The sequence below is a fragment of the Centruroides sculpturatus genome, unplaced genomic scaffold (assembly GCF_000671375.1).
Source record: "Centruroides sculpturatus isolate CEXI.00-Female unplaced genomic scaffold, Cexi_2.0 scaffold81, whole genome shotgun sequence".
Classification (NCBI taxonomy): Eukaryota; Metazoa; Arthropoda; class Arachnida; order Scorpiones; family Buthidae; genus Centruroides; species Centruroides sculpturatus.
This window is the reverse complement of record NW_019384371.1, coordinates 2382-25078: the sequence shown is the minus strand read 5'-3', so window position 1 is coordinate 25078 and position 22697 is coordinate 2382. Positions and strand designations below refer to the sequence as shown.

Here is a 22697-nt window from a genome sequence, read left to right as displayed (position 1 = left end):
AGTAACAAATCAAATCAAATATTGCAAATTTTTCAAAAGAAATATATAAGATGCAAACTTTTTAAAAAAAAAATATTGTATATACAGTACAGTCGATTCCACTTAACTGGGCCACTGGTTAATTGGGGCAGCCACTTTATTGGGTCAAATCTCAAAGAATAAAAACGAAACTAATAAATTAATACATAATTTAAACGCTCGATTGGGACAGTAGCAAAAAAGGAATTTAGCAATTTTTGATATACTTTAGGAATCTTTCAAAAATATGTCAACACTACATACACTAACATCTGTAGGCCTAACAGTTGGCAGAGACAAAGCAATTTTGTCTTTCACTCGGGCAGTTTGGTTTTTCCAGAGGGGTCAGCATAACGGGACATATGACACCAGGATATGATCTGAGGCGGACCTGAATGTGAGCTACTGATCCCGCTCTGGATTGGACTGGACGATCCCTTAAAAGCAAAGGGACAAAACCCCCCAACAATTTTTTGAGGTCTCTCGACCATGTTGGAAGACAGCTAGAGTTCCCTTGGAAGGTGGTGTGTGCATGACTACATCTAGACTTGGACAGCAGCCATCCAATTGTTGGGATCAGCAACTAGAGCTGACAGATTCTACAGACACTTTTGCCGAAATGGCCAATCTCCAAGTAAAGGTAACTGTGTTCAAAGAAAGGACATAAGGTGACTTTTGGACAAACCCGGACAAGTTCTAACTACAAAGGGAGAAAGAAAAGATCGTTCGATCAGAAATGGATCAAACGGTCAACCCTTATATATGTCACTACTAATATTTGGCAACACTAGCATGATACGAATTGGTTATCTATCATCGAGAGTCTGACAAATTTATAGTACAAATATTTTTTGTATTTTGGTTTAATAAAGCTTTAAAATAGGTACCTAATTATTAGTGTTGCAACAAATAGTATATTCAGCCTGAGGCTGAATAGCCGAATATTCAGCTTGATTAATGCACATATGAAAATTGGCACACAAACCGGATTATGGTAAGGACTCTGCTCTCTACTGGCCCGCTGTCACTACACTTCGCCAATCGTGTTAATTCTTGACAGTTGTAGTGGACAGACAGGGACAGTATGTGATAAATGATGATATCAAATGTGGATAACAATGAAATGACCTACATGTGTAAATAATGGAAAAAGAACAGAGAAGGATCGTGAAGTGAAAATGTGAAAATAAATATGAAATTGAGTTGATAACATAATCGAACAAGTCGAAGCAGCTTATTGGCGCAAAATTTGCGGCCATCAATGCCAAACAATCATTGTCATAGACTTCGGAAAGCTAAATGCTTGTAATGAAAGTCACTTAGTGAGCATGAGCGAAAGCCTGGAGCCGTTCGGGCTACCAAGCTGTCTTGAATCTGTGAAATCATAACTGTGACCAATGTCCTATCTGTCTCTTTTCTCTGTTATCACCAGGCTATGAGTCATGTAATTGTAAAATGGGAAAACTATGACAGAAAAGTGACGAATCGAAAGTATTGTGAGCGCGTATTATGATGTATGCATAGGCATATGTGGACTAGAGCGATAGAGGAAAGAGAAAGGAAAGAGCAAAGACGAGCGCTTAAAAAGAAGGATAGGCAGAGTCCTCAAATGTGTGTGATGATTCTCGAACAAATAGGTGTGTACGTGTGCTGATCTTTGAAATTATAAATTGTGAATACATGTGACTAATATTATTTTTTTTCATTTTGTGCATGTTATAAGTTATAAATAAATATAAACAAACAACACTAACCCAACAACATTAAATCTAAATACAAAAATGATTAATTTACTCTGTTTTTGTTATTTCTTACTCCTGTTTTTAGGTATTCGGCCGAACAGAAAAAATAGACCGAATATTCGTTACATCACTACTAATTATTATATTTTTTACCTACGTATTACATATTTTATTTTAGAATTTATTATTAGTTCATTTAATTGGGGTAGCCAATTAACTGGATCAAAATGGATAACTAATAATTGTTAATTTATCACTTTATTAAAAATGGTCATCCAGATAATGTCACTAGACCCAATACACTATAAAGGTAGACTCCAACCAATGCGGAATTCTATTGGGCTAGATACGGCTAATTACTAAATAAATTATGCAACCAATTTGGCACTAGAGGAAGGCATTAGGTGCCATCTCTTAATAACTTTAATAATTATTAAAGTTATTAAGAGATGAAACCTAACACTCTTTCAACAATTTCAAATTGCTATTAAATACAGAGTAATTTGGTTTCATGAACTCTTTTATATTACTGTATATTTCTGCAGATAAGACAATAGTTGAATCATTAAAAAAAACCCAAAATCCAGGATCATCTTATAGGACAGATACGAAAAAAAATTTGATTGAAATTTATATAAATTAAAATCATTATAAAAAAAACTGAAAAACAGTAATTATTTACTAGTAGAGAGTAAGGTATGCCCACAAAATAGAATAGCCCACACAACGTTTTTGTGAGTAGTCAAGGTCATTACCCGAATGCCCGAATCAGTGTGAATGTTTGCAACAATAGCAAGGCAGTGCTGCCAGATGCAAGAAAATAAAATTTGTTCATTCGAAAAATTACGAATAGGACATAATTCCATATACGCTACACAGTATTATTATCCAAATGATAATTGCTGGTCTAAACTAAATTCATAGGCTGTTGATAGTTTGGGGGTCATCTTATAGGACAGATATATGCAAAAACTATAAAACTTTGATGAAAATTTATACCTTGTCTTATCTGCAGAAATATACAGTAATAACTCTCCAATACTGGGGTAGAATAAACATACACAACATATCAATACCAACACACTTGAAATTAAGAAATACCATATTTACTCACGTATAAGACAACCTCACATATAGGACGAGGTGTGACTTTAAAGATCAAAATAAAGAAAGTTAGATTTATTAATACAATTCTAATTTTATTTTGTTTTATTACAAATAAAATATTATCAAATATACATAAATGCACACATTGTCCCACAAAAATTACTGTCATTTTAAACTTTAAGGAAAAATTGACAACATAATTTGTTCAATTTTTTAAAAAATATATACAATTTTTAAAAAAATTGTATATTTTTTAGTTGATTGATGAGGGGCTTTATGCCCGAAACGTGCTGTCGTCACGTATCAACTAAAATGATGGAAATAAAGCCAAGCGTTTATTTATAACTCAAATGCGAGTTCGAAGTCCATAATTTGTTCATGTAAAGCTGTACAATCGGGAACGTTTTTTGCCAATTCTTAACAGTTGAATCCACTCTCCATAGATTACACTTATGAGTTTCTCCGAATTCTGATTCCTGAATAATCATCTGTTTTCACGTGGGAATGGATTAAAACTTATAATTGAGCTCCCGCGTGATTTTGGAATTCAATTCAAAAGCTTTGCTTTTCCTATTGCTATTCATCTTTACTCCTGACAATACACAAGAACAATTGAAATGACCCATATAAATACTTTTGTTTTTAAACATCAGAGGGTGAGCATCCGGTAAAAAAAATGCAAATACATGGTTCACAAAAATTAATTGCAAAAATTCAAAATCCTTCACTCACACATATAGGATGACGTAGATTTTTGAAGCAGTGAAAAATTAATAAAAACTCGTCTTATATGCAAGTAAATATGATATATACTAATGTTTTCATCCGTTTATAACAGACATCTTCAGGCACATAATGCAGAACAAAACGACTACATTCTGAATACATACAGAATGTAGCTGTTTTGTTCTGCGTTATATGCTTGAAGATGTCTGTTATAAACAAATAAAAACATTATATATTTCTTAATTTCAAGTGTGCTGGTATTGGTATGTTGTGTATGTTTCTTTTTTATATTACTTCATGGTATCAAATTTCTTTCATTCTCTCATAAAGAGAACGTTATCTTTAAAATTTTTACAATAATTTTTGAAACAGGATCTTAAAAAATGAAAGTAAAATAAGATTATGGATAAAATGTGAAAAAATTTTTTAAGTGAATTATATCAGACTAATTACAAAATAACTAATAATTTTTTACATAACTTCAATATTACAAAGAATTGCTAAATAATATATTTTGAATAAGGACTTAATTGTATATTTTAATTCATTTAATTCATTTTCTTATTGATAATAAACCTCTGTAAAAATAGTTTAGTTTATTGGTTATAGGTATAAAACAAAACCCATAATTGAGGATGTGATTAACGACATAATACAACCAGTCATGTTACAATTTTTTTCCACCAGCAATTAATTTACAAAAGGTCAATGCAAAAATTACATATTTCAATCTTCAGTATTACATTGTTTTTCATATGATACTTTTTTCAAAAACTTCTGTTATATCACTAGATATTTTAATAACTAATAATTTTGCATTATAAAAATTTATACAAAAATTATCCTTATTTAATTTTGCAACATCAATATTAGGTAAATACTTATTTCTTATAATCTGCAACTCTACGTTCTACAAAAATATGGAATAGAGAAAATTAATTTTCATTGCAAAAAAAAAAATAGTTTATCTTCTGAGCCAAGGGTGGCAAACCTGTGGCACATAATATTTCATATGATTTCGGTTTATCACCTAACTTTTTCAATTATTCCTTCAGTTTATCATCTGATCATCCTTTTTCAATCATCTTCTTTACATTTATTCTAATTAAAGCATTTTCACTTCATTTCTTTAAATATCACTATTCAAAGTCTAAAACTTCGGCGCACAAATATTTTTAAAGATAAACATTATATGCTCATTGCTCATTACATGGTACATGGACTCAAAAAACTTCACCATCCCTGCTCTAAACTAATAGTCTGTATATACCAATTAGAAAATTACTATGTTGCACATTATTGTAATCTAAACAAATAAGTTGGTTTAAATACAAATCTCAATTACCTTATTACCTTCTTTAGAAAACTTATCTTACTTAGAAACCTCTCAATGGAAAAACCTATTCCATTAAAAAACTTGTTAATATTTTGTTGCCATCTATTTTTAGCTTTTAAGTTTTAATACATATATGCGTAAAAGAATTTTCATCAAAATATATATGATTTAAAAAACCAAAACTTAACTTCAAATAATCCAATTTTACTTGACCACAATGAACTTCTGCTTATACTGCATAGTTAGGAACCAAAAAAATCAAGTTTAAAATATAATTAAAAAACTTCATTTGTACCTTTTGTACATTTCAAAATTCAATGTAAACCAAATAGGTAGGGGATACATTAATAAAGGTTTAATTATTGAGTTAAAAAGTTTATACATAAAGCAATCTTATCTGAATGTTTTTATTAATAAAAGGCTTTTCCTTTCAAGTTTTTTTTTATCATCCCTGATAGGGATGACAAACCTGAAAGGAAAAACTTTATCATCATTCCCTATTACTTAATTTCAATTTGTCTAAATGAAATAAATAATTCATATCCTGACCTTGTATATTCCAAGATAGTATTCCACAAGAAATTTCCTTATTAACATTTCTATTCTTTAACAAATATAAATGCTTAAGTAGTCTTGTTATCTTGTGTATAGCTTACTCTAAAAAATTATTTCAATAGGCCTATGAAAGAATTTATTGTAGATATACTGTTTACCATGCTGAATTAGCACCACATCTCTCATTAATGAATTTTTATCCTCCATGTAAAGACTCCTCAGTTTTGTTTGATATAGTTTAAAACCTGAAGCAGGTCCCTAAATGAGTTGAAAACTTTTGTTGTAATAAAATTATTACTGAAAAGTAAGGAGGATTGTTTCTTGTTTTCTATTTTTACCCTCCTTTTTATTTTTAATATGAAAAGATAAAAGCAATTTCTTACATTTTCTTGAGCTCAAACATAGGTCAGACATCACAGTGAATTCTTTCCACTGGGTATTATTTATTCAAATATTGCCTTCTTTTCCAGAAATTACTCATAATGTTATTGTTAATATTAATATCTTATCAGTGGAGTTGTTTCTACTATTTAGCTAACATTAACTGAATTTTGATTACAAGTAATTACCTTTAATTGTACTAACAACTTCTGAATCCATTAATTTATATCTTCATTTTCCAACACTTTACATCCAAATAGAATAATACTCTATTTCTTCAAACAATTTCATTTAGATTCTTGTCTATTTGAAACTGCAAAAATTCTAACTTCTGGTTTTTCCAAATTTGATCTGATTCTATTTTATCTAATCTTATTAGAAATACCACCTTTAAATTCTTGAAATTTCTTGTTTCTAGTTCACAATTTCTGTATCTCAGGCTAGACAACAGAAATGCACTCATGAAAAAGCAATTTAAGTCTCTCTTCCAAACTGGGTTCTTCACTCAAACCTATTTCTTTATTCAATGGCTGAAAATAACCTATAATTTTACTTCCTTCCTCTATTTGAATCTCCATGGGACTACTTTATTGTTCTATCTTTATATTTCATTATTTTAGTTTCACTTTTTGTCTTTTTCTCACAATTAGGTGACATGTCATAGGTCCTCGATTTCGCTCTATTCCTGACACCAACAATAATATCCAAAGTACTTTAATACAGTCAAACTTGGATATGATGACACCAGTTATAACAACATATTGATGGTCCAGCTAGAGCTTATATTTTAGCATTACATTTTACCCTGATATAACAATATCAAAACTTGATTATAACAACAAAATTTTCCACATTTTAGATTGATGTTTTAGCCTATTTAAAAATAGGCTAAAATATTTAACAAACAGTACATTGTATGTCATCAGTCTTTCTTATCAGTTTTGTAATATTAGTTTAGTTCTAGTAGAAAAAGCTTTGGTGAAAAAAATGCATAGGTGCATTCCTACTAATCAGTAAACACATTGCTTTCAAACCTCTTGGGTTCACTGGAGTGTTTCTATTGGCTGATATCTCTGTGAATGATTCAGTCAAGGAAGTTATAGATTTCCTTCCTATAATGGTTAGTCATATCTGCAAATGTTTGTTACGATTGACAACAGACAATACCGTGTTCAGTAAAGTGGAGCGTTAAAAATGGCAAAGTGTAAAAATCTGCATTAAAGACAAAGTTTCCATCATAAAATAAATCGAAGGAGAATGAAAAAAGGCTATGATTTGTAAGGATATTGATCTAAGCAACTCAACTGTATGCACAATCTGGAAAGACTGCAATAAAATACAAAAAGCATTTGATGAATCAAGAAAAAATGTTGAGAAGGTAAGAAAACCTATACATAATGATTTGAATCATATGACCTTAAATTGGTTCACAAAGCAGCAGAGCCTAAACATTTCAATTAATGGCCCAACCTTAAAGTTAAAATCAAAGAATTTGCACAGTTGCTGGAAATCATAAACTCTACTTGCAGCAATGGTTGGATTGACCAATTTAAACATCATTAAATTTAAACATTTGGTAAAGTTTGCAGAAAATTGGCTGAATTAAACTTGCAGACAACTGACTGGTTATAAAATGATTAGCCTAAGCTTCATAAAGGATTTAATGATTCAGACATTTTTAATAGAGACAAGACTGAATGCTTTATAGACATACATGTGATAAGACTTTTAAATTTAAGGGAGAAAAATGTGCTGGTAGAAAATTGTAAAGGGAACAAATCACAGTTCTAGTTGTTGCTAATATGAATGGCAACAAGAAAAGAAAATTGATGATGATAGGAAAATCAAAAGATCCTCAATGTCTTAGAAACAAGAAATCTCTTCCTGTGAATTATTTTGCAAATAAAAATGCATGGAATGATGTCTCAACTGTTCAAGGAAGAATTCATTTCCTGGAATCAAAAACTGCAAGATAAGCACTGTAAGATTCTCCTCGTGCTAGACAACTGTCCTGCACACCCGAAGATAGAACATAAACTGAATATCATTAAATTTGTTTCTTCCACCCAACATTATGAATCTGCTCCAGCCTATGGACAAAGGAATAATTGAAAATCTTAAGTGCCACAATATAAAGTTAATTTTGACACAAGTATTAGAGGGCCCGATCTTTCAGGCATCGTTGGTTATTTCATTATATACTCATTGGCTATAAGATGTTTATTATATATTACAGGACTTTGAAAACAGCAACCAGAATACAATTTCTCTCCTGGATGATATAAGATGTTTAATCATAGCAAGGAATTGAGTTATGCCAAAGACAAATAGAAACTGCTTCAGTCATGCAAAATTCTCAGACACAGCTTGAACTCTGAGGAATCTAAGTGTTACAATGAGATCAGCACTGAAATTATCTCAAATGTAGAGGAGATGAGCAGATTTTCAAGCAGATGATGATCATAGCAGAAGTGCAAGAGGGAACTAGCCATTATGATAATACTGCAAAGAAATTGCAAATTTAAAACCTGTTCCTATTCTAAATGAAGCAATTGACACTTTGAAAATATTGACTTGATTCCTCAAATCTTCTTCCCAAACAGAAGACGACATTTTCTTCTCTGTTCTGCCTCCAAAACAATTTAAACATGTATTGGAAAATGCCAAAGACTCAAAGCAAAATTACTGAGTTTTTTAACCATTAAAAGCAATGGATGTGTATAGTGTAATAAAGGGTAAGTGCATTAACTCATATGGTTGTCATACTGTATTTTTACATATTTATGTCAGATACAGTGGAACCCAGGTATAACATTACCTGATTATAACAACATAAACAAGACAGTCTCTCAAATGTCATTATAACCAAGTTCAACTGTATATTACTTACTACTTACTATTTTAATATAGTTATACACTAACTTCCCTTCCAACAAATACATAACCAGAACTTCAAAGTATACAAGCCACCACTACCAGCTACATAGTCTCCCAACCTCTATAAAAATATTAATTCTAATATTGGTTTTATTTAAATAATTTTCATTAGTATTGATATTTAGCATGGATAAATGCAGAGGAGATGAAGCAGTTAACTTTCACTTTGGTTAAATGAACAAAGGTGGTTGATTTGCCTGAAATTTTATGCAAATAAGAACATAAGTAGCAATTTTTAATTTGCCATCAGTGATAATTTGATAACATTTTTGCTTTCTGTCTGATTTTTTTCATTCATGCTTTGACCAAATTTGGGAGGAGCGTTTCATCCTTGATTCTTCAACTCATACAACTATGGTATTTCAGTGCTTCTATTGTGTTTTATGGCTTAAAAAATAGAACTTTTTGGAGGAAAATTAGACTAAGTATGGCAGATTTAAAAACAGCTGAAATAATTACAGTAAAACCTTGCTAAGTCAAACTTCATTAACTTGAAGTTGCATTTACTCAAAGTTGTCTACATATCCCAGGCACAGAATATAAAAATTTCCATATAATATAGTCTTGTTAAGTTGAAACTGTCAGTACTTTTAACTCAAATCTATTTTTCCATGTACCCTTCAACCTTTGATAGTTCTGTGATCATCATTGGACTGCAATTTGAAAAAATTGTAGACTTATAAATTCCCACTGTTGTCTGTCCAACTGTCTTTCTTTAATCTCGAGAACAGAGTTAGATAGATGAAATCTGAGACCAGATATGGAAATCTTGGTGGCAGGAGGTCCCAATTAACTGTATATGCAAACTGGAGGTCATGTTATTTTGATTCAAAACTTCCCCTGAAAGCAGTTAATAGATGACCAGCATGACTCTATTGTTAAAGGAAAGTATGATATACAGGGGCAAGACACTACAGTACTAATTTGAGGTGGAGAGCATATATTTTAAATTAAATAAATTAAAAATATGATTAAAAATTGCATCCTGGCATTGTGACAATGTCACAATAAATAATTGCTCTTTTTCTCTTATATCCCACGTGAATACAGATATTGAGATAAACAATCACAATAGATCCATTCCATACACAACACCATGCCATTACAACCTCATGACATCCTTTATTGGGTACATTATGTTACAGCATTCTGACTGGGACATAAGGAGGTGCCTTGACAATGCACTCAAAAAATGCCATAAACTGTAAACAACTTCTATGAACAGATTTTTGAGAAACTTGAGAACAGAAAATTCATGGCCACAGAAAAATATGAGAATTCTTTAACTCAAAATTATTTAAACCTTTCACTTGAAATTCTTTTACCTCTTAAGCTCAACTCAATGAGGTTTCACTGTACTTAGAGGAAAATGTTTGATAAAATATTGTGGAAAAAAAGCAGTCTACAATATAGTTATTTGATAAAATAAAATATCTTCTCATTAACAAGGAAAGGATTATAGAGTGAGTATATATACTAGAACCCCAATTATCCAAGTCTTGATTAACAAAAAACATTATCCAAGACAAACTTGTAAAGTGAATATACTACTTTTCTTATAATTCATAAAAGTTTTGTCTCAAATTCACTGAATGCATAAATATTATAGTAATTTTAACCTCAACTGTACAAAGTGATTGATGCTGAAGTGGCTGCAGAACATTTTAATAGAGACAAGACTGAATGCTTTATAGACATACATGTGATAAGACTTTTAAATTTAAGGGAGAAAAATGTGCTGGTAGAAAATTGTAAAGGGAACAAATCACAGTTCTAGTTGTTGCTAATATGAATGGCAACAAGAAAAGAAAATTGATGATGATAGGAAAATCAAAAGATCCTCAATGTCTTAGAAACAAGAAATCTCTTCCTGTGAATTATTTTGCAAATAAAAATGCATGGAATGATGTCTCAACTGTTCAAGGAATAATTCATTTCCTGGAATCAAAAACTGCAAGATAAGCACTGTAAGATTCTCCTCGTGCTAGACAACTGTCCTGCACACCCGAAGATAGAACATAAACTGAATATCATTAAATTTGTTTCTTCCACCCAACATTATGAATCTGCTCCAGCCTATGGACAAAGGAATAATTGAAAATCTTAAGTGCCACAATATAAAGTTAATTTTGACACAAGTATTAGAGGGCCCGATCTTTCAGGCATCGTTGGTTATTTCATTATATACTCATTGGCTATAAGATGTTTATTATATATTACAGGGCTTTGAAAACAGCAACCAGAATACAATTTCTCTCCTGGATGATATAAGATGTTTAATCATAGCAAGGAATTGAGTTATGCCAAAGACAAATAGAAACTGCTTCAGTCATGCAAAATTCTCAGACACAGCTTGAACTCTGAGGAATCTAAGTGTTACAATGAGATCAGCACTGAAATTATCTCAAATGTAGAGGAGATGAGCAGATTTTCAAGCAGATGATGATCATAGCAGAAGTGCAAGAGGGAACTAGCCATTATGATAATACTGCAAAGAAATTGCAAATTTAAAACCTGTTCCTATTCTAAATGAAGCAATTGACACTTTGAAAATATTGACTTGATTCCTCAAATCTTCTTCCCAAACAGAAGACATTTTCTTCTCTGTTCTGCCTCCAAAACAATTTAAACATGTATTGGAAAATGCCAAAGACTCAAAGCAAAATTACTGAGTTTTTTAACCATTAAAAGCAATGGATGTGTATAGTGTAATAAAGGGTAAGTGCATTAACTCATATGGTTGTCATACTGTATTTTTACATATTTATGTCAGATACAGTGGAACCCAGGTATAACATTACCTGATTATAACAACATAAACAAGACAGTCTCTCAAATGTCATTATAACCAAGTTCAACTGTATATTACTTACTACTTACTATTTTAATATAGTTATACACTAACTTCCCTTCCAACAAATACATAACCAGAACTTCAAATTGCCTGAAATTTTATGCAAATAAGAACATAAGTAGCAATTTTTAATTTGCCATCAGTGATAATTTGATAACATTTTTGCTTTCTGTCTGATTTTTTTCATTCATGCTTTGACCAAATTTGGGAGGAGCGTTTCATCCTTGATTCTTCAACTCATACAACTATGGTATTTCAGTGCTTCTATTGTGTTTTATGGCTTAAAAAATAGAACTTTTTGGAGGAAAATTAGACTAAGTATGGCAGATTTAAAAACAGCTGAAATAATTACAGTAAAACCTTGCTAAGTCAAACTTCATTAACTTGAAGTTGCATTNTTGTTCGACTTTACGAACGTGCTCTTTATGTAACTATAATAATAAAATAGTTTTAAGAATAAAAATGTGTATATATTAGCTTTATAACAAATATAAAAACTGTTATTCTTGCATTTCATTAAATCATTAAGATATAAAAAGAAGGCTTAGAAGTGTACTAGATAAATCTTTCATATTCATAATTTTTAATCTAAAATTGTCATATCTGTCATTAGAAAAATGGAAGCAAACATTAGAAAAATTGGTACCCAAAAATCACACATTGTATCTTCTATCTCGTAAACATTAAAAAGAAATCACCTCTGGATGTCTGACTCCATAAAACTGAAGTTTAATGTAAAATCAAGAAATGTTAAATTGAAGCCTAAATTTAATTGTTTTTTTATGGAGTACTAGTTCAGACTATTAAAAATGAATGTATAACTAGAGTAAATGCAAAAATGGGACTTTGCGACATACTAAAATAACAATAGTAAACTCAGCAGATTTTCTGTTTATATTATAGTTAGAAGTTTATAAAAAAAAAACCAAAATACTTTAGTGGAAATAAAAGAAGAAAATTTACTGACTATATTGGTCCTGGAGTTAATATTGCCAATTAAGTATTACTAAACATTGTCTTAATTTACAGGAAAATTGCTATAGCAGCTTAGAAAAATCTAGACCAAAAATATTTTCCTTATGATCTTCATTGGAACTTGATTAAATACTAGAAATCTATTGTTGAAATTTGCAGATGAAAAAATTTAAATGTTTAATTTAAAGAAATTTAAAGTTTATCTTTTGGTGATTCACAAGATGTATTACATGTACAAATGTAGGAAGGAATAGCAGAGTTAAGAATCTGCATTACATATTTAAAAAAAAAATTATCCTGTATCATCATCACTTTAAAGACAAAAATAGGACAATTATGACAATTTGTTAAGAAGAAGTTATTTCCTACTAAAGAGTAGGAAAAGTAGGATGAATATGAGGTCTGTTTTTAAGAAATATTGTAAACCATACAAAATAATAAAGACTTATAAAAATATTCTTGTAGTCTTATATATTCTTGTCATCCTTTTCACAATCACAGGAAACATGATCCACATTGGCGGAAGTCAACCTATTCTTATTGGCTATTTCCCTACCTGTATTTATGTAAATCTGATAAAAGTTTTTTCTTTACAATGTGGAAATTTTATGGAAAATATCTGAAGTCACAGAACGTTTACCAGACTACAAGAATATTTTTATTCATGTAAGTTTTCATTATGTTGTATTGTTTACAATATGTCTTAAAATACATTTCATCCTACATTCTTTTAGAAATTTTTCTTTACAATGAGGATTGTTATTTAGATCTTACCAATGTCTTAGTGCAATAACTATTTATGAGAACTTACTGAAGATATTAAAATCATCATGTTTTTAATAAACATGAAAATTTATTAAAATTATAGAAATATTAGCAAGTGCAAATATCAAAGTCATGTATTACTGCAATCTGTTATCACTTTGTTCAGTGTGACTCCTTGCTTATCAAGAACAATCTACCCCTTAAGTATAAGGGAAGTGGACTTATGACAGAGATGAATGAACAGCACTGAGTCACAATTCTTGCAGATTTATATTATCTTCTACAGCAGTTTTTCAACTTTTTTCATTGCAGACCAGTAAAATTATTCATAATTTTACTTAGACTAAGTAATTATATGCAATTATGAATTACGCTTGTTTATTAAGCTTATATATGCTTATATATATTTACTATAATCAACTGCACCAACTTCAGTATGGTCAAATATTTTTCTATGGACCAGTCAAATATTTTTCTATGGTCCAGTGAAATTTTTTGTGGATCAGCATACAAAAAACACTGTTCTACAGGGCCATCAAGAGCTTGTATGAAATCTGGGGTTAAGCATACTTGTTTTTCATAATTTTATTTTGAATAAATGAAATGCCTAGAATGTTTCCATATTAATAAAATGCAGTCTTAAAGACTATTTTTTATTAGTTAAAAATAACATTAATTTATAGGTATAGAAACTACTACAATCCCTAATTTTTTTCTTCAGGCCCGGGGAAAAAAATCCCGAATTCCTCGCTCAACAATCCTGACCTTCTAATGTTCTTCACATCAAGAATTAGGATTATCATAACCTCCATAATAAATAGAAAGAAAAAAATCAGGATAGATATCATCTAATCAAAAGCTTACTCTTATACCAATGCTTCTTTACAAAATTTAATCACTCATTTTTTAAACCACAATGAATCAATATATTCTTTTGTTTCAATCCACATTTTTCAAATATTTTGATAAAGCATATCAAAATGTATAAACAAATCAGCTTCAGGTAATACTATCATCTGTGTTATATGTTAAAATAAAGATGTGAAACTGTCAAAATGTGAAATTTTTAAGTAAAAACACACTGTATACAGGATGAAAAGTATAAATATCACAGTACTAGCCTAACGCTCAAACCTTTAAAAATGCAGCACTATAATTTTAGTTTTCCAAACATTTCTGGTCATCTTAAACCAGAAATGTTTCCTCATTCCTCAGGATAGAAAAAAAATTATGCCGCATTTTTAAAAGTTTGAGTAATAGTACTGTAGTTTATTACTAATGAAGTTTTGCTGAAAAGTGAATATAAATATCACTCACAAAACTAAAACTCCAGTTCATAGATCAAAAAAGTGAAAGGAAAACGAACATTCTCAATTGTCTTGTGCAACCATCTTCAGGTTAAAATAACAGACTTGGAAACAGAACAAGAAATGGAATGTTATAACACCCTCCAAGCTGGGCATAAGCATAACATGTTATTGTATTTGTAATTAATTGCATTGTTGTTTCTGCTGGTCTTGTAAATTTCAAAGTACTTAAGTTGTGGGGGCTCCCACATATGGTAAATAAGTCTTACATTGTTGACGTTCATTTGCACGTCCTCATCCAAGACATATGCAGCTAATGCTGTTGTAGTTTGCCTTTTATTAATTGTTTTGAGATGTACTGATTTTAACCTAAAGATGGTTGCTCAAGGCAATTGAAAACATTTGTTTTCCTTTCATTTTTTTTTTATCTACAAGCTGGATTTTTGCTTTAGTTAGTGATTAGAACATTATATAACTTGTAATGTTTTTAACAAACTAATTTATTAATCTTATTTTTATTTCTGTTATCAGTAAATGTGTGCCACTGATATGTATTATAATTTGTGATAGGTACATCAGCTTTAACTTAAATTGGTAATTATTAATATATGTTATTTAAACACTTAACTATCAAATTTAAATGCAATACGTTCAGTCGCATAGCCGATAAATAATGTAATTATGAAATTATTAACGTGCGATTTAATATTATCATTTTAGTGTAAATGCATATACTGTATAAACAAAAAATAAGAACAAATCAAACAGACCTAACATTAATTCACAAATTATATATTGAATATTTACATTACCTTTATGTTTTGTATTTGTAAATCTTTGACAAAGGTTCATAAATAAAAAATCTACTTTTATTTATTATTAATTTTTCTTTAGATGATAAAATTTTTGTGCCTACAATCATTTATGAAACATTAATTATAAAATTATTGCAAATGAAATGAAAAAGCCTGTAAATAAACAAAAATTAAATTGAAAAGAATGTAATTAATTTCTCAAAACTTATATAAAAATTAACAAATTTATATCTACAGTTTATGAAATGACAATTAAAATGTTTTATTTAATTAAAATATATTTAACAAATTTTTTTTTCCTAAAAAGATAATATAAAGAGCATTCTAAATTCAAAGTTTACTGTAAAATATACATTATGACAAACTGTAGCATGTTATTTGAGAAAAATAAAATTTTCATAAATAATAAATACGACGATGTAAGAAAATAACAAGACTTCAGCCTTGGCACCACCAAGATCTGCGGGTTCTCATTATATATAAGAAGCGATTTTAATAATAAAATTAACGACTTTAGCATAGAAACGAACAATAAATAACTAACACAACAGAGATTTCGACTTAACGATGAGTAAAATATCGTCTTCTTTCTTCTCCGACCCAAGGAGCAACGATGCTGCACCACTCCATTTTGGAGAGTGCCGCACGGCTCTCCATTTTGAACGTAACACAGCATTACAGAATAACATCTTTATCATCGAATGTATAATGTGTTAAACTCGGTAAAAACCGGAAAAGGTACGATTCAAACCATTAAACATCATCTTACCAACAAAGTCGATGCAGGTTAGCTCTTTCGCTAGAAACGTGTTCAGCCAACAGCTTCTAGACAATTGTAATCGATTTGTTTTCCTAATTATTTCTATTTCACAATTAACTTACTCCCTATTCATAACTTGGCTATTTAAAATCTTCTCTTCTCTTAACTCGTGGGTTATTTGAACTGGTGAAGGGGCACCTCCAAACTCCGGTTCACCACCCTCAGCCTTCTTTTCCTACCTTAAACTGGCTCGCTACGTCATCGATGACGTCAACGTCGGTTTTATTCCCAAATTTTACATTTAATTACTATATTAATATCTTCCACGTGAGATGACGAACCTTTCTTATTTTAAATCGATTGGTCTTATATTATAGTTTCGATTATACACGAAATGTGAGCACCGTACATAAACCCAACATCGGAATGCCAACGGAATAAACACTGTAGAACTTCATAAAAACCAATGCAATCCGCGATTTAAATGCTTTTTTTCATATTTTTCTTACATTTTGTATTAATATTTACCGCATTATGTATTTTACAATTGTTACCTGCAATGAATCTATTGAGGTAAACTCTCATAGAGCCTACATACAAAGTAGTGTATTTGATGATGTGTTTTACTATATGCATTGCAACGATGGGAATATCATGAAGAAGGTCAATACATTATTTTAAATAAACAAATTTTATACATAAAATCTCAATTTTTAATGTTGATTTGAGAAAATGGTGTCAGTCTTCATACTAGTCTGCAGGGATGGCTTCTACAAGTTGTTTTCTGACTCATTAGATGATGATAAAAAGAGAATTTTTTAATTTTGAGAAAGCTTTTATTAAAGAATATATAATAATTTACTCGATTTACAATTCACAAAGTTAAATTTTGGTAAATTTTTAATGCAATCTCACCAACNCCAACGGAATAAACACTGTAGAACTTCATAAAAACCAATGCAATCCGCGATTTAAATGCTTTTTTTCATATTTTTCTTACATTTTGTATTAATATTTACCGCATTATGTATTTTACAATTGTTACCTGCAATGAATCTATTGAGGTAAACTCTCATAGAGCCTACATACAAAGTAGTGTATTTGATGATGTGTTTTACTATATGCATTGCAACGATGGGAATATCATGAAGAAGGTCAATACATTATTTTAAATAAACAAATTTTATACATAAAATCTCAATTTTTAATGTTGATTTGAGAAAATGGTGTCAGTCTTCATACTAGTCTGCAGGGATGGCTTCTACAAGTTGTTTTCTGACTCATTAGATGATGATAAAAAGAGAATTTTTTAATTTTGAGAAAGCTTTTATTAAAGAATATATAATAATTTACTCGATTTACAATTCACAAAGTTAAATTTTGGTAAATTTTTAATGCAATCTCACCAACACAATTCTTCCTTCCAAAATAATAAAGAGATACAATAGCATTTCTTTAAAATATTTATGTTTATTTAAAACAGACATTTAATTGCTTATTATATTTTAACCACATTTTAACATAGAGAAAATTCCCAAATTATAAATATAAGTTTAAATACATTTTTTTATACCGTACAGATATATTCAATAATTAATATGTAAGATGGATTAACACCATATATTGAAGTAATTAATCATTATTTTATAATGTATTTTAATGAGATTGTTGATAAATTAGTTTTAAACAGTTTAGTTTAGGAATTAAATTGCCAAGGACTTCAAATCTTATTCAATCAATAGGATTGTAACCACGAGGAACAAGGTGAACTTAACAGTCAAGAATATTTTATTTTATGTGGCAACTCCAGATGGCGTTAATCATTCTCTTCCCTACAAGTTCCTCACCTTTTAACACGTGAGTGTAGTGGAAATCATTGATCTTTTATATATAAAAGTCAGCATGCGACTTGTCTGTACAGTTTGTACATAAAGGTTGCAAGTTACATTAATACAAATTTAAAAAGTAAAATTAAGAGATTATTACTCTTTATATTTAATAAATAATATATATATAATCATAAAATTTTTATAAATTTATTATTTCTAGCATTTACAAAATAATGAAGATAAATAAGTTGTTCATGTATACATTTGCTGACTTTAAGTAAGATGTAGATAAAGAAAATGAGCAAAACTGTATTGATATTTTACTTTTTATATAAATTTTTTAAAAATATTTTTAATAATTAGGAATAAATTGAACGAATTAGTAACTTCTAATATGTAAATAACTCATACAGTCTGGAGTATAATCTTATAATCTCTAGATGGAATGTAAGAGTGGATATAGATAATTATTTTTCTTAAATCTTTTAATTATATTTTAATTTTAAAACTTTATTTTTCACTGTCTAAATAATGGAAAATATCCATTTACGAAATAAAATAAATTATAATAAATTTGTATAAATTAAATAGGTAAAAATAAATCATTTATAAAGAATATACATCATCATAATGAACAATTGCAATTGTCTTACGAATTGTTACGTGCTTAAGGTGTTCTTGATCCATTCATCTAAAGTTGAGATGGTCAAAAAAAATGGAAATAAATTTCTTTTTATTTAACTTATGTTTATATAAATATATTTTAAAATTATGCGATATTTAATTTATAATATACTTTGTTTTTATTTTACAAAATTTTTCATTCATACAATTATAAATTTTGAAGTTAAATAAAGACTAAATTTGGTATATTGATCATATTTATTAAATAAAACATTTTAAATATTTTGTTTGCTGCCTGTTTTATAATTAAGCATTTAATAGACTATTCCTGTTTATGATGATTTTTTCAGTTTATTTCATAAAAAAAAACCTTGAAAAATGTAATAGCCTACATCACAAATAATTAACAATTTGTACTTGTTTTTATAATAATAAAGCTGCAATGAGCAATCATCGTTAACCGAAATAGTTAATTAAATGCATGAAAAGGAATTTATATAGTCTACTATATTAATTTTTTAACACAATCTTTTTTTCAAATTTATGTTTACTTATAATGTTATATTAGAGCAGAGGTGAAGAACCCTTTGTAATTAGAAGGCCAAATTTCATTTCAAGGGTCTCAGAAGGACATTGTTGTATAGTAAGATATTCAATTGTTGTTTATGCATTTTGTATATATGCACCAAAAATTTACATTAATTGTCGTAAGATGTAGCGGCAAAACATAGAAAGTTTTCGCATATGCATAATAAGTTACAATCTCCTTGATATATTCTATATAAAGTTCAATGCAAGAAAATTGGCAATACTCTAAAATTCACGCACGGATCGATTAACGCTAAAACACGTAAGGAAATTCTTCATGAATGTCCGTTACCTGTACCCTGACGGTTCCAAGTGCAACAAGACGGTGCAAGTGGGCAACACACTGTCCGTTCAACGCAAGTATTCCTTCAAGTGGGTTTGATTGTGTCAGAATGGCCAGCTTTCTCTTTATACTTCAATCCCATTGCAAACGTGTGGTTTCTGATTAAAGGAAAACTGGAGAATGTGGATCGAATAAATGTGAATAAATGGATTTCTGATATTAAACGAGTTTGGGAACAACTTTCCTTTGAATATTTGGAGTTATTAGGCTAATTGTAAGTATGTCATGGCGCATTAAATTTTGTATTGCAAGAGAAGGTAGCAAAATTAAATACTAATTTTAATTGTTTCATAGATATCAGTAGTTCTTAAATGTATTATAAAAACTTCAGAACAATAAAATTTATTTTCCTTTTATTTCTCATTCTTTACTTTTTGCCAATTTTCTTGCAGCGGAGTTTATATACAATTTTAAGCTATTTTTCCAGATTATAATTAATTATTATTAATTTAAATAATATTGATACCATTGATCGGTTGGCCTCTATGGCAGGGCAAGAGCGGAAATAGAGTCCATTTTTTCGGACACGACATAAAGTTCGGGTAGAAGAAAATTATGATCACTGATTCACTGATCTTTTTGATAAAAGCCACTCTAAAAGAATACTAATTACTTATGAGTAAGCAATTAGTTGTAAAACACAACACATTTATAAGTAATGTATGCATCCGGCTCAAAATTCAATATTTATCCATCTATAATAATTGTAAATTATTTATTTGTAAATTTGTAATCTATTTACAATAAATTGCAAATAGATAATATTGTAATTGTCTATTTAAAATTTAGAGTAGCGTAGCACTCACAAGGATATGGCTAATGTTGGAGCAATGTCCTCCGTAGCTCCGCCCGTGGGTCAGGGTCAAATTAGCCATATCCTCGTGTGCGCTACACCCCTGTAAACCGTAAATGTTTTTTATTGAAAAGACATAACTTCATAAATCAAAATTGACGGCAACAAAATTAATCTTGTACCAGTTATATTATTTATTAACAATATCGTTTTGTTGTTACATTGTGTTTTAAAGTCACAAAAGTCTGCATGTGGCCTAAAGATTGCAGGTTTCCTATTTGTTAAAGAATATAAATATTAAACAATTACAGAAATTTCGAGCAAAACTAATATTAAATTATTTCTGGAAATATATTTAATAGTATATAATAAATTTAAATGCCTCAAGCAATATATAAGTCTTCTTCTAAGAGTCCATTTTCAACCTAAATATTTTCAGAATATACCATTTTATCATTGACGATTTAAACTTCATTTTTACAAGTTTAAGTTGCTGTTGATCGGATGATACATCTCGAAAATATTTCGGTATAAACAATTTTTTGGGATTCCTGGAAGAAAGTTTGATGTTCTGATAAATATGAAGTAATTATTTCTTACTGATAAAAGGTAAAAAAGTTAAATTTTTATTTTACTTTCTACGTGGAAAATAGACAATTATTTCAAATGATTATTTTACTAGTAATTACCTCAAGAAAGAACAAATATTTAAAAAAATATATAATTTTATATATATGCTAATCGCAAAACCAGATACTCACTCATAAGGATGAAAGTGAAGTCTGAAAATTCTTATTTATCAGAAACCAAAATAAGTTATTCAAAGAAAATCCAAGAATTGTGGACATAATTTAAACATTGTTATAAAAGGGGAGCAAAGTAAATTACGAATACTTGATGTAAGCAAACTATAACGAGCAGAGTCCATAATCGTAAATGAGTAGGTAAACTCAATCATAACCGGGAGCATCATCTTCTTATTGCTTTATCTCATTGCTTATTATGAATACTTTTATCCGTACCTGTGTAATTCTGCTACAGAAATTGGGCTTAAAACAACTTTGATAATGAGCATTGGAAAATACTGGTATTGATAGTATCAAAAACGAGCAAATTAGTAGAGATTTCTCTTGGTGTGCTTATTTCTTGTTCCACGATGCAATTTACTTTATCTTTTAACATTATCCCTTTAATTTATTTATGAAAGTTTTCTATGAAAGGATCTAAAAATCTATTTTCGTAATGAAAATAAAGATTTCGTATTTATATAAAACTGAAAAGATATTGTTTCTTTCAATTAACTCAAACTTCTGTTTCACTATTAGAATAGGTTTCACTATTATTCTCCGCCAATGGACTTCTGGATAAAAGTCAGATGTTGGCAGATAAACAACGTTTTGCATTAGCTGTTTATACTCGTTCACTGTCGAGAAGAGGTTGACAACGTTGAAAATGCTAAATTTTTTTTCAGTGCCAATGGTTCTAACTATTCCAATAAGACAAAATGCAAAAATAATTCATTTTATCGATTTCCGCTTAATAAAGAATAGCTTTAGTGCTTCTCGATCCTGTAGAATTCCATATCCTGGTTAATTTAAGTGTTCAGAGCGTAGAAGGCGATCTCAAGAGATGATAAGAATTAAAAGTTTGATGGGAGATCTTCAAAGAGAAGTTCGATAAAACAGTTTTAACAGTTGTTAAGTAGAATATTGGAATCAGTGTGGTGGAGTCGTTAAACAAAAAGTCCGACTCAGACTCCAACCTTACCCTTTCTAAAAATGTTACACTACAATTCATTTTATAAGAAAGACACCATTGAGTATCAGAATATTTTTATGTAAAATTTTCCTATAAAAAAGACGTACTAAAATTTAGGGTGAGAGTTTTTGATTCTCACCCTTAATTTTAGTACGACTTCTTATATAAAAATATTCTGACATTTTAAAAATGGATATAACGAATTTATCTTAGAAAAACTTTCAAATTAAAATTAGTCAAATTAGTAAAAAAAAAAAACAATTGATATCCAAAGCAAAACATGAGATGTAAAAACTATTGCGGCGCCAAGTAAAAATTATGGCATCTGAAATGATAGTTAAATTTTTTTGGGGGAGCTTCTCTTTGGTAAAGATAAGCTTGGAGTTTCGAAGCGATATCATTAGAGCTTGCTTACCAGGCACGATCCACGACTGACTACAAGTATTCGTTGGTTTTAATCCACTCGCCCACTGGTGAGCCTTAA

The 22697-nt window shown here is 29.5% G+C and overlaps 1 protein-coding gene across 2 annotated transcripts in view; it reads right to left on the bottom strand.

Annotated features, from left to right (window-relative positions):
* LOC111614747 (zinc finger protein 800-like) overlaps positions 1–16551 on the bottom strand; it is a 70138-nt gene extending 53587 nt beyond the window's left edge. The window contains exon 1 of one of the 2 annotated variants that reach the window (XM_023356116.1): positions 16288–16551. The gene's annotated coding sequence lies outside the window, so the exon portion shown is untranslated. The remainder of the gene's footprint in view (positions 1–16287) is intronic. The other variant, XM_023356121.1, reaches the window with a different exon arrangement.
* Between the last annotated feature and the right edge of the window lie 6146 nt (positions 16552–22697).